Source organism: Heterodontus francisci, chromosome 50 (genome assembly GCF_036365525.1).
Source record: "Heterodontus francisci isolate sHetFra1 chromosome 50, sHetFra1.hap1, whole genome shotgun sequence".
Lineage (NCBI taxonomy): Eukaryota > Metazoa > Chordata > Chondrichthyes > Heterodontiformes > Heterodontidae > Heterodontus > Heterodontus francisci.
Genome location: NC_090420.1, coordinates 6107316 through 6121395, shown reverse-complemented (window position 1 = coordinate 6121395; position 14080 = coordinate 6107316). Strand labels below are relative to the sequence as shown.

Genomic DNA, 14080 nt, shown 5'->3' with positions numbered 1-14080 from the left:
ACCACAGGACATTGCAAAGCCTTTTATAGCCAATGAAGGACTTTCCAAGTGTAGTCACTGTAGTCATGTAGGAAATATGGTGGCCAATGTGCGCACAGCAAGCTCCCAGAAACAACAACGTGATAAAAACGAGATAATCTGTTTTGAAGTGATGTTGATTCAGGGTTAAACAATGACCAGCATCCCAGAAATAATTCCCCTTCTATTCTCTGAAATAGTGCCATGGTACCTTTAACATCCACCTGAGAGGGCAGAGGGATCCTCAGTTTTCTGTCTCACCTGAAAAACAGCATTTCTGATAGTGCAGCACTGCCTTAGTACTGTACTGGAGTGTCAGCCATTTTTAAAGGGCTGTTAGTCCTACTGGAAAATATTTAAAGGAAGATTAAATGAAATAAAATAAATACATTGCTTTTGCCTCTCTCCCATCCCCCCAATAACAGTTAAATTAATTATTTGCCCTTCCCTCCCAAAACCTACCTTTACCATCTGACCTTCCGCCCAAAACTGCACAAACTGTAAACTGTAACCCTTCCCACCATCCCCTACACCCATGACATTAATTTGACTCCGCCCGCCCTCCCCCACACTGAGAAACTTACCTTCTCCCCCCTCCCCACCAGTGTTGCACCTCATTTGCCCGGATGGGGCTCCGAAGGCACGGCAGTGCTGGCCACTGGGCTGAAGATCGCAGCTGGATATCAGGAAGTGATGGGATAATAATTAATGCAGGTTTGTGGTCCCGTTGCCGAGCGGTGGAGGTCCCCCACAAGGCCTCGCTGTCGCCGGCAATATCGAGCCAGGCCCTGCCGGCGTTGAGGTCCGTGGCGGGTCTCATCCGGGGCCATCTTCAAGCGGCTCCCACCCCACCCCCACCACAGATCTCGACGTCGAGGGCTCTATAGAATCCAGCCCATTGTTTCTGTCAATCTCAACTCCACAAGGATTCGCCGGTTAATTGTAGAAAAATTAAAGCTCTATAACCTTTTGATAAAAGGGGGTTCAAATCCATTTCCAAACAAATGATAGTTCTCATTGTATCTAGAACATGTTTTCTTACATACAAACATATCAATTAGGGGCAGGAGTAGACCACTCGGCCCCTCGAGCCTGCTCCACCATTCAATAAGATCATGGCTGATCTGATTGCAACCTCAACTCCACATTCCCACCTGCCCCCGATAACTTTCCACCACCTTGTTTATCAAGAATCTATCTACCTCTATCTTAAAATATTTCAGAATTTCTGTCGTCCAGCAACTCTCACTTTATTTCCTGGATTTCACCTAAAAAATGTATTTCCACTCTGGATATCCTGTACTTCATTAATGTTTTTGCTGTCTGGGGATTTCCCTTTAATTATATTCAGTGCTGGTATTTTACTGCCACACACTGACTGAAAGTGTCCCATCTTTCTGCAGGAAAAACACTCAGCTTCTTTGGCGAGGCAGTTTTCCCACTTGTGTCTCTCTCAGCCACACCTACTGCAATTGGTTGCAGCTACCACTAGATGCTCTTCCCGTCTTTCTTGTCTTTTACCACTAATTTTTCCTTTTGTTTTCTGAACAAATTCAATTGAGTCTGCAACTCTCGAGATCAGACTCTCCCTGTGCGCTCGAACAACGGATTGGTTAAACTTTCTAACCTCTGTTTGTCTGCTCAATTGAAACTCTTTCGTTAATGTGAGATCAGCCCTGGACTGTAGATGATCTGAAAGGGTGTTGTCTAATACCCCGAACATAATCCTGTCTCCATTCAGCTCTTCTCTTAAGTTGCGGTATTCACAATCCTCCGTGAGATTGTACAAGTCATTGATAAATGAATGAATACTCTCCCCTTTCTGTTTTGTACGCTTATTAAATTCAAAGTGATTCCTGACAATGCAGCAGCCAGCCAACGTCATCAGAGCGCTCCAAGCTCGCACATGCACAAACAGTCTCCTGCGCTCTGAGATGCTGCGCATGCTCAGCCTACGTCTTCCAGGACGAAGTGGTGCATGCGCGGGAAAACTCTCTCCCCCCTCTCAGCCACTCACTCCAGGCCGCTCACTGCCCGCTCCTCGCTACCCCGCTCCCCCGCCCTCCGGCCACTTGCTACCCCCCCACCCCCGCACTGCCCTCTCTCCGTCCACTCAATCCCCGCTTCCCCCCCACGTCCCTCCAGACACTAGCTCTAAGCCATGCTGTTTCCCTCCTCTCGGCCTCTCGCTCCAACATTCGATCATTCTTCACCGCACCACCCGATAAAGCAAGGCGAGCCTCGAGAGGTGATGGGGCAATGTTGGAGCGAGTGGCCGAGAGGAGGGAAGCGGCAGAGCCCATGGCCTGGAGTGTGAGCGGCCAGAGAGCAGGATGGGGATGGTGGTGGGGGAAGCGGGGAGTGAGCAATCAGAGAGTGGGATGGGGGGAAGCGGGGAATGATCGTCCGGAGAATGGGATGGCACTGTTTAGAGGGGATTTGAGGAAAAAATGTTTCACCTCGAGGGTGGTTGGAATCTGAAACACATTGCCTGAAGGAGTGGTAGAGGCAGGAACCCTCACAACATTTGAGAAGTATCTAGATGAGCACTCAAAACGCCACAGAATACAAGGCTACGGCCACGTGCTGGAAAATGGAATTAGAATAGATAGGTACTTGATGGCCGGCACGGACACGATGGTCGAAGGGCCTGTTTCTGTGCTGTATAACTCTATGACTCTATGAAACCTCACTGAATTACAGAGGGTGTGCAGCACTGTCAGAGGTGCTGTCATTCTAATGAGACTTCAAATAGCGCAACGTTCTCCGAGTATCAACCAAAACCTGTCCATTGTGTAGATATGTGCCATATTTGCTTATGAAACGACAGTCACTGCTCCTAAAGTAATTCACTTTAGGTGAATTAAGATGACTTGGTACTATATAACTGGCGAATGCGCAAGAGGTTGCGGGGGACTGTCGGGGTGGGACGGAGGCGGTGATGGCAACCTTTGAGGGGATTTTTGGGTCGAAGTTGTTTTCTGTGATAAATTGAGTAGCTCCATCTTTAATCCTGGCAGCTGCTTGAATGTCACAGACAGTGACGTTTCAGTGGAAGAGGCTGCATTTGCGCATGTGCTAGTACAGCGTCACCTGGTGGTTGCGTTGTCAGCAAATGCAGCGTTTTAACTTTGGCTCCACGATGACATTTTTTTCCTCAATTAAAATAGGTCTTGAGTGCCTTAATAACTTCTTCACATGTATCCTTCTGTTCTTCATGAGGATGTTGCCTGCACACTCCCTCCATTGCAGACAATAGCGTACTGACCTGCTCCATGTCTGGCTTCTGCACGAGACCCGATGCAGTACGATACCTTGCAAACCTCTGGAACCATCTCGGCCACTCCTCGGCTTGGTTCAGTCCAGTGACCTTTTCAAAGGTGCAGGCAAACATTTCTCCATCTTCACTTTGGTGTACTGTGTCCCCCATATAATATTCTGATATCTGTCAAGGCTTAGTACAGAATTTATAAGAATCTGACGGTTAAAATAACCTGAGTTTACTCTACACACCTTGCATTGAAGGTTTCATCGACAACTCTCCATGAGGTGCTGATCAGATTATATTACATCACTTCCTGTGATGATGCACATAGTCTATTTATATAATCTGCCCAGTAACAACCCAATGTCCACTCTTATATTATTGTACAGATGTGAGAAAAGCTGAGGATGGGAATGGAACGTCTGAATGAAGATTTCATGATGCTGATGATGTAAATGAGGCTGATCTGTTCCCCATTCCACAATCCCTCTTTATTTCTGTGCATGTTTCTCGATGCTGTTTCAACCAAATTGAAAAAGAATCACAAATCCTCCTCTGGAGCCTCAGATGTCCATTAAGAAAAGGCATGGTGGCCAAGTGGTAAGGCGTCAGTCTCTTAAACTGAAAATCACGGGTTCAATCCCCGTCCGTACCTGATGATTAGTTTCTCACTTTAAATGTGATGTTTCCACAAAAGATGTCAGTTGCATTTATTTCGGCCATCTGGAAATCAGTGTGATGTTACACTTTATCCTGGACACTGGGAAGAACATGAGGAGTTGCCACATGGTTCCTCGAGCCTTTTCTGCCATTGATAGTGAAAATATCTGAGGTCCAAGCACTGAACCTTATTACTGTGCATTTAGTTTAGTTTAGAGATACAGCACTGAAACTGGCCCTTCGGCCCACCGAGTCTGTGCCGACCATCAACCACCCATTTATACTAATCCTACACTAATCCCATATTCCTACCACATCCTCACCTGTCCCTATATATTTCCCTACCACCTACCTATACTAGGGGCAATTTATAATGGCCAAGTAACCTATCAACCTGCAAGTCTTTGGCATGTGGGAGGAAACCAGAGCACCAGGATGAAACCCACGCAGACACAGGGAGAACTTGCAAACTCCGCACAGGCAGTACCCAGAATCGAACCAGGGTCCTTGGAGCTGTGAGGCAGCGGTGCTAACCACTGCGCCACTGTGCCGCCCCAATTGCTTGATATTTAACAGAGCTATTCTATTAATCCCACATCCCGCACTCCTGTCCTTTCCCCCATTGCCCTGTTAGATTTTCCATGTCAGGTATATATCCAATTCCATTCAGAGTTTACATTGAATCTGCTTCCACTGACCTTTCAGGATTGCATTCCAGACCAGAACAACACACTGCTGAAAAAACAACTTCCTCATCACAGTTCGAATTCTTTTGTCAATTACTTTAAATGTGTTTCCTCTGGTTACTGACCCTTCAGTCACTGGCAACACTTTCTCCTTCTTCACTCTATCAAAACTCTTCAGGATTTGCATTTCCTGCTGCCTTTGCTGATATAACAAAGCTGAGCACACATCACCAAAAGGAATATGATTGGCTCCGAATCACATTTATCCTTCCTGTCAATCTGATGTGGACGTTGTATTTTCCCGGAACCAAACAATCTGAGCAGCAAGTGTGGGTTCCAGTGATTCCCACCGCTCTGAGAGAGGATGTGATAATGAGCCAGATAGAAGAAAGGAGTGAGATAGAGAGTAAAATAGCCCTGGTCTGTTTCTACTAACCCCCGGCCCCCTACTTAAAATGGCATCATTTTCTCCTGCCTCTCCACATTCTAATCCATTGATTAATGCAATCCTTTCATCTGGAACATAGAACATAGAACAGTACAGCACAGTACAGGCCCGTCGGCCCACGATGTTGTGCCGAACCTTTAACCTACTCTAAGATCAAACTACCTACATACCCTTCATTCTACTATCATCCATGTACCTATCCAAGAGTCGCTTAAATGTCCCTAATGTATCTGCTTCTACTACCACCGCTGGCAGTGCATTCCACGCACCCACCACTCTCTGTGTAAAGAACCTACCTCTGACATCTCCCCGAAACCTTCCTCCATCACCTTAAAATTATGTCCCCTGGTGATAGCCCTTTCTGCCCTGGGAAAAAGTCTCTGGCTATCCACTCTATCTATGCCTCTCATCATCTTGTACCCCTCTATCAAGTCATCTCTCATCCTTCTTCGTTCCAATGAGAAAAGCCCTAGCACCCTCAACCTTTCTTCGTAAAACATACCCTCCAGTCCAGGCAGCATCCTGGTAAATCTCCTCTGCACCCTCTCTAAAGCTTCCACATCCTTCCTATAATTAGGCGACCAGAACTGAACACAATATTCCAAGTGTGGTCTAACCAGGGCTTTATAGAGCTGCAGCATGACCTCGCGGCTCTTAAACTCAATCCCCCTGTTAATGAAAGCCAACACACCATACGCCTTCTTAACAACCCTGTCAACTTGGGTGGCAACTTTGAGCGATCTATGGACATGGACCCCAAGATCCCTCTGTTCCTCCACACTACCAAGCATCCAGTCTTTAAGCCTGTATTCTGCATTCAAATTCGACCTTCCAAAATGAATCACTTCACACTTTTCCAGGTTGAACTCCATCTGTCCCTTTAATTCCTGTTTCCTAATCCATTGATGTTTCACAATGTACTGAACTGTCCCAATCCATTGATATAACTCAGTCTATAGAATTTCCCAATCCACTGATATTTTCCAGTCCATTGACTTTCCCAATCCATTAATGGTTCCTGACCATTGACATTCCCAATCCATTTATATTGCCTGTGATTTCAAAGCAACTGTGGAATACAAATAGTATCAGTATTATCAGATACATCGAGATGAGGTGCAATAGCCAAGTGGACAGATGTCAGGTTATAAAGAAAAAAGCACTGGCTCGATATTTGTCCAGTCTATCACTGGATCTGAACTCTCAACCTACTGTTTTTCTGTGGGTCTGCTGACTTGTAGATGTGAAGAACCATTGGATGTTTCTCAATCCTCTGACTTTTCTCATTCTTGTGCCATATTTGTTCCTTTGGGTTCACCAGTGAAGAAAATTATTCCCTATTACATTTGATGAAGACTTTAATAACCTCACATCCTTGTGTCTCACCATCTCAGGTCAAACTTCCTACAGAAACTTTAAACATTTAACTATTCTGCTGGAAACATTTTCAAGGGCGCAGCCATTCCTTCATTACGCTTCCTTCTTTGACATGTGATTGACAAATATGTGTGTAATGGAGAGAGAGAGAGTGAAAAAAAATAGAGAGAGAGAGAGTGCGATAGAAAGTTAGAGGACCAGCTAAAGACAGATGGAGAGAGAGAGGCAGAGAGAGGTAAAGCGATAGACAGAGAGAGAGAGAGAGAGAGAGAGAAGGAGAGAGAGTCATTGAGTCCTGGAGTCACTACAGTACAGGAAGTCATTTTGCCCATCAAGCCCATGTAAATCTATCCATTCAGTCCCATTCCCCCGCTTTATCCCCATCGCCCTGTAAGTTATCTAAACCTGTCATATTTATTATAATCTTGTACATGTCTATCAAATCTCCCCTCAATCTCCTTTGCTCCAAGCAGAACAACCCCAGCTTCTCCAACCTAACCTTACAGCTAAAATCCCTCATGTCTGGAACCATTCTGATAAATCTTCTCCACCCTCTCTAGGACACTCACATCCCTCCAAACGTGTGTTGACTAGAACTGGATGCAATTCTCTGGTTGTGGCCCAACTAGAGATTTATACAGGTTCAGCATAACTTCCCTACTTTTGTACTCAGTACCTCTATTTATGAAGCCCAAGATCCCATATGCTTTGCTAACTACTTTCTCAATGTGTCCTGCCACCGTCAAAGAACAATGCATATGAATCCCCAGGATTTTATTCCTAAAAATATGCTTTCTTCATATAAATCTGTAAAAAATGCATTATACAACAGTTCAAAACAGCACCAAGTTGACATTCCAAAAAGTGCAAAGGAAATCAGTTTTCTTCAATACAGGAGTGAGTTGCCTCACAACCCTTCCATTCCATTTTACCTGACATGGACATTTTACAGCAAACCCATATCTGGTGTATACAACACGAGGGGTTTCCAATGGGTCCAGCTGCCCAGTTCACTATGGCGGGGGGACCTTACACAGTGGTCTTTCCGCATTGAGCCTTTGCAGTGGCTACCCCAAGCTTTAGTGCGTCCCTCAGCACGTAGTCCTGGACCTTGGAATGTGCCAGTCTGCAAAACTCGGTCGTGGACAACTCTTTGCGCTGGAAGACCAGCAATTTTAGGGCAGACCAAAGAGTGTCTATCACCGAATTGATGGTGCTCCAGCAGCCGTTAATGTTTATCTCGGTGTGCATCCCTGGGAACAGCCCATAGAGCACAGACTCCTGTGTTACAGAGCTGCTTGGGATGAACCTCGACAAAACCCACTGCATCTCTTTCCACACCTGCTTTGCAAAGACACATTCCAGAAGGAGGTGGGCAACTGTCTCTTCCCCACCGCAGCCACCTCGAGGGACGCGTGTGGGGGGGGGCGAGACTTCGGGCATGCAGGAAGGATCTGACAGGAAGGGCTCTTCTTACCACCAGCCAAGCTACATCTTGGTGCTTGTTTGAAAGTTCAGGTGATGAGGCATTCTGCCAAATGACTTTGGCAGTCTGCTAAGGGAACCATCCGACAGGATCCCCCGTCTCCTTTTCCCATAGTGCCTTGGGGACATTCCGTGCAGACCACTGCCTGATGGATTGGTGGTCAAAGGTGTTTTCCCGCAGAAACATTCCCACGAAGGATAGCTGGTACGGTATGGTCCAACTGGATGAAGCGATCCGCGGCAATGTGACCAGACCCATCCTTCGCAACACCTCAGCACATAGTGACACTTGGTGTTTGTGTACTGGGGCTCCACACACAGCTTGGTGCAGCTGCACACGAAGGTGGTCATCAGGATGAGGGCGACGTTGGGTACATTTTTCCCGCCTTTGTACAGAGGTTTGAACATCGTGTCCCTCCCGCCCTGGTCCATTTTAGATCTCCAGATGATGCAGTTGAAGTCACCGCCTCGGATGACCGGCCTGGACGTCGCCAGCAGCAGTGGGAGCTGCTGGAAGACGGTCAGCCGCTCGCTGCGTTGTACCGATGCGTACACGTTGATCAACCGGAGCGGAGCGTTGTTGTACATCACGTCTGCTACGAGGAGGCGGCCGTCCACCACCTCCCTTAACTTCGGAGACGGTGAAGTTACCTCCCCGCAGCAGAATACCCAGGCCGGAGGAACGGCAGTCATTACCCCCCGACCAGATCGATGGCCCGTGGGACCACCATCGCGACCACTGCCTGTAGGTGCTGAGGTGTGGTATTCCACACTCCTGCAGAAACAGTAGGTCAGCTTTGACCTTGGCAAGGTAATCCAAGGTTGAAGCACATCGCGTAGTAGATTTAATGCTACGCACATTAATGGAAGCAATTCTTACACCCATTTTTTACTTAAAATTAGTTGTTGCTTCCCATACCATTTGTCCTCGCCTCCTTGATGAAGGGTCACTGACGCGAAACGTTAACTCTGCTTCTCTTTCCACAGATGCTGCCAGACCTGCTGAGTGGTTCCAGCATTTCTTGTTTTTATTTCAGATTTCCCGCATCCGCAGTATTTTGCTTTCATCTCGCTGTCTCTTGCTGGTTTGCTCAGTACCTTTCTCTGTCTGTTCATTTCTGAGTCCTGATAATATCTTCCTGGTTTTCTGCGTGTCTTTCTCTGCCTGCCTCATTGTCGGTGCTGTTACTCAGTGTCCTTGTGTCATTGTGCAGTGAGGGTGAGTCCGTCAGCACGTGTGTTGCTGAGTCCGGGATTCTTGAGAAATCCGACTCCAATCCTATTTTTATAAAAACATTGGGGAATGAACATATTTCACTAACGGGCAACTGAAATTGAAAACCGTAGTTAGCAGAGTGGTGCAGCGGAAGTGTGCTCGGCCCATAACCCAGAGGTTGATGGATCGAAACCATTCGCTGCTATTTATGTTTGGTAATAATACGAACAGTTCACTTTCAAAACATCAAGTATTTACCCATAATAACAAGATGCTTCCAAAGGCACTCGATTGCAGTCAGCTTCTTCTTTCTAGTGAACACATCAATCAGTAACAAATCACTTTTGCTCACACGAACACAAGCTGCAAACACGGACCAGCCGAGTCTCTCCCACTTTGTCAACCCCTTCCTGCAGAGCCTCCTCTCCACCACCAGATGGTGATGTTGGCCACAATAAAACCAGGACAAATGGTCACAGTGAGGAGACGGTCAGTCACAGAAAATAAAACAATAACAGGGAAAACCTTTGCACAACAACAGGGTACATCTTTACACAACAGAAAACATATTTACACAACAGGAAATACCTTTAGATAACAGGGAGAACACAATCATACAAATGCCTTGTTTCTCCATCTAAGTCTCGTTGCCTCTCTCTCTGTCCCTCACTTCTGCTTCCTCACAGTCTATTCTTGGTTTTCTGTGTGTTTTTCTCTCTGTCCCGTTGTCGATGGTGTTACTCAGCGTCCTTGTAACATTGTGTAGCCAGGCTGAGCCACCCAACGCCTGTGTTGCTGTAATAAAAACAGAAAATGCTGGAAATGCTCAGTAGGTCTGGCAGCGTCTGTGCAGAGAGAAACAGTTAACAGTTCAAGTCTGTTTCCTTAGCTCACATTAACTTTGTTCTCTCTCCACAGATGCTGCCAGACCTGCTGATTATTTCAAGCATTTTCTGTTTATGTTTCAGATTTCCAGCATCTGCAGTATTTTGCTTTTGTACGTTTGTTGCTATGTCTGGGAATGTTTGAGTGCAATGCTATTGCTTTATAAACAGCGTTGAAACAAACATTTATCTCGTTAACACACAGCACTAATACACAGCTGGATATAAACAGCAGCCTGCAGCAGAGGGTGCAGTGGAAGTTTATTAACACAAATAATTCACCAGCACTATATTTACTGCTGCCCACAATCACACCACGCTTCATCTTAACACGTTTTACTCTTTATTTACATCAACTTCTTCCTTCCAGTAAACACTTCAATTTGGAACACAGCTTCCAAATCACCTTTATTCACAAACCCGAACACACACCAGCCCAGACTTTCCCCTTTCTGTCAACCCATTCCTGCATCACTGCCTCTCCACCAACAGTTGTTGCTAGAATCATACAATCATAGAATGGCTACAGCACAGAAGGAGGCCATTCAGCCTGTCGAACCCGTGCTGGCTCTCTGTTAGAGCAACTCACCTCATTTCACTCCCTAGTCAGTTCAATTTTGGAGGTGGTAAAATTTCTCGAAAGAATAATTCGGGACAAAATTAATAATCCCATGGACAAATGTGGGTTAATTCAAGAAAGCCAGCATGGATATCTTAAGGGAAAATCATGTTTAACTGTCCTGCTGTAGTTTTTTGATGAGGTAACAGAGAGGGATGATGAGGGCAATGCTGTTGATGTGGTGTACATGGACTTTCAAAAGGTCTGGCAGCATCTGAAAGGTCACTGACCTGAAACGTTAACTTTGCTTCTCTCTGTACAGATGCTGCCTGACCTGCTGAGTATTTCCAGCATTTCTTGTTTTCATTATGGAACAGAGTTCCCTTTTCAAACTTACAGAATTAACCACAATAATGTACTCTGAGATTCAAGTTAAATATCAGCCCAATATTTACACACATTATGAGTTTATAAGTTTCAGTATTAATTCCCATAGTGCATCCTGACATATACATTAGATATAACATAACATAAGAACAGAAGAAATAGGAGCAGGAGTAGGCCATTCGGCCCCTCAAGAGGGGCTGATCATGGCTGATCTGCCCCAGACCTCAACTCCTCTTTCATGCCAGCTCTTCATGGACCTCAACTCTCCAATATTTCAAAAATCTATTTACATCCTCTTTGAATACTTTCAGTGATTTAGCCTCCAATACTGTCTTGGATAGAGAATTCCAGTCATTCATTACCCTCTGAGAGAAGAAATTCCTTTGTATCTCAGTTTTAAATGTGTGTCCCCTTATTCTGTAACTATGTCGCCTAGTTTGAGATTCCCCACTAGTGGAAACATCTTCTCAACATCTACCCTGTTAATAAAAACAAGAAATGCTGGAAATACTCAGCAGGTCTGGCAGCATCTGTGAAGAGAGAAGCAGACATAATGTTTCAGGTCAGAGACCCTTCTTCACCCTGTTAAGCCCCCTCAGAATCTTGTACGTTTCAAAAAGATCACCCCTCATTATTCTAAACACGAATGAATAACCTGTTTCGCCGTTCTTCATAAGTCAACCCCTCCATCTCAGGAATCAGCTGAGTGAATCGCTTTTGAACTCCTCCAATGCCAGTACAACCTTTCTTAAGTCTAAATCTCAAGTGTGATATCAGATTGAGAGAATCTGAAAGATAGCATAACCTGAGATACAAACTGAGATTTCAGTTTAAAACTCCCCCGGATTGTGAAACTAAAAGATACAATAGCAATTTAATTTGTATAGACTGTGCTTTGGATCACATTCCAGCCCTCATACAGTATCAGACTGGAAGATACTGTAGCAATTCCATTAGTGCAGACTCAGATCTACATTACAGAGCAGGGAACATATTTAAACAACCCGCAACACTTTTACACAAGACGGATCATATTTACACAACTGAGAAGATCTTTACCCAACAGGGAACCATTTTACACAATAACAGAGAACATCTTCACACAACAGCGAATACAGTAACACAACAGAGAACATATTACACAGCAGGAAATATCTTTACACAACAGAGAACACAATTACATAAATCATCAGTCTTTCGTTGTCTCTTGCTGGTTTGCTCAGTACCTTTCTCTGTCTGTTCCCTTCTGGGTCCTGATAATCTCTTTCTGGTTTTCTGTGTGTCTTTCTCTGTCTGTTCCCTTCTGGGTCCTGATAATCTCTTCCTGGTTTTCTGTGTGTCTTTCTCTGTCTGTTCCTTTCTGGGTCCTGATAATATCTTCCTGGTTTTCTGTGTGTCTTTCTCTGCCTGCCTCATTGCCGGTGCTGTTACTCAGTGTCCTTGTGTCATTGTGCAGTGAGGGTGAGTCCGTCAGCACGTGTGTTGCTGAGTCCGGGATTCTTGAGAAATCCGACTGCAATCCTATTTTTATAAAAACATTGGAGAAATGAACATATTTCACTAACAGGCAGCTAAAATTTAAACCAACAGTTAGCAGAGTGGCGCAGCGGTAGCATGCTGGGCCCATAACACAGAGGTCGATGGATCGAAACCATTCTCTGCTATTTATATTTGGTAATAACACAAACAGTTCACTTTCAAAACATCAAGTGTTTCCCCATAATAACAAGATGTGCTCGATTGCAATCAGCTTTTTCCTTTGAGTGAACACATCAATCAGTAACAAATCACTTTTGCTCACACGAACACAAACTGCAAACACGGACCAGCCGAGTCTCTCCCACTTTGTCAACCCCTTCCTGCAGAGCCTCCTCTCCACCACCAGATGGTGATTTTGGCCACAATAAAACCAGGACAAATTGTCACAGTGAGGAGACGGTCAGCAACAGAAAATAAAACAATAACAGGGAAAACCTTTACACAACAACAGGGTACATCTTTACACAACAGAAAATATATTTACACAACAGGAAATACCGTTACACAACAGGGAGAGCACAATCATACAAATGCCTTGTTTCTCCATCTCAGTTTCGTTGTCTGTCTCTCTCTCTCCGTTCCTCACTTTTGCTTCCTCACAGTCTATTCGTTTTCTGTGTGTTTTTCTCTCTGTCCCGTTGTCGATGGTGTCACTCAGCGTCCTTGTAACATTGCGTAGCCAGGCTGAGCCTCCCAACACCTGTGTTATAGAACATAGAACATAGAACAGTACAGCACAGTACAGGCCCTTCGGCCCACGATGATGTGCCGAACCTTTAACCTACTCTAAGATCAAACTACCTACATACCCTTCATTCTACTATCATCCATGTACCTATCCAAGAGACGCTTAAATGTTCCTAATGTATCTGCTTCTACTACCACCGCTGGCAGTGCATTCCATGCACCCACCGCTCTCTTGTGTGAAGAACCTACCTCTGACATCTCCCCGAAACCTTCCTCCATCACCTTAAAATTATGCCCCCTGGTGATAGCTTTTTCCACCCTGGGAAAAAGTCTCTGGCTATCCACTCTATCTATGCCTCTCATCATCTTGTACCCCTCTATCAAGTCACCTCTCATCCTTCTTCGTTCCAATGAGAAAAGTCCCAGCTCCCTCAATCTTTCTTCGTAAGACATGCCCTCCAGTCCAGGCAGCATCCTGATAAATCTCCTCTGCACCCTCTCTAAAGCTTCCACATCCTTCCTATAATGAGACGACCAGAACTGAACACAATATTGCAAGTGTGGTCTAACCAGGGCTTTATTGAGCTGCAGCATAACCTCGCGGCTCTTAAACTCAATCCCCCTGTTAATGAAAGCCAACACACCATACGCCTTCTTAACAACCCTATCAACGTGGGTGGCAACTTTGAGCGATCTATGGACATGGGCCCCAAGATCCCTCTGTTCCTCCACACTACCAAGAATCCTGTCTTTTCGCCTGTATTCTGCATTCAAATTCAACCCTCCAAAATGAATCACTTCACACTTTTCCAGGTTGAACTCCATCTGCCACTTCTCAGCCCAGCTCTGCATCCTGTCAATGTCCTGTT

At 45.3% G+C, this 14080-nt stretch overlaps 1 protein-coding gene and 1 non-coding gene across 2 annotated transcripts in view; both read left to right on the top strand.

The window, feature by feature from the left end:
- Nucleotides 1–14080, top strand: part of LOC137358453 (histone H2B-like) — a 184482-nt gene that overhangs the window by 108662 nt on the left and 61740 nt on the right. The window lies entirely within an intron of this gene.
- Nucleotides 3867–3938, top strand: trnak-cuu (transfer RNA lysine (anticodon CUU)). The gene has a single exon. It is a non-coding gene; the product is annotated as a tRNA-Lys (tRNA).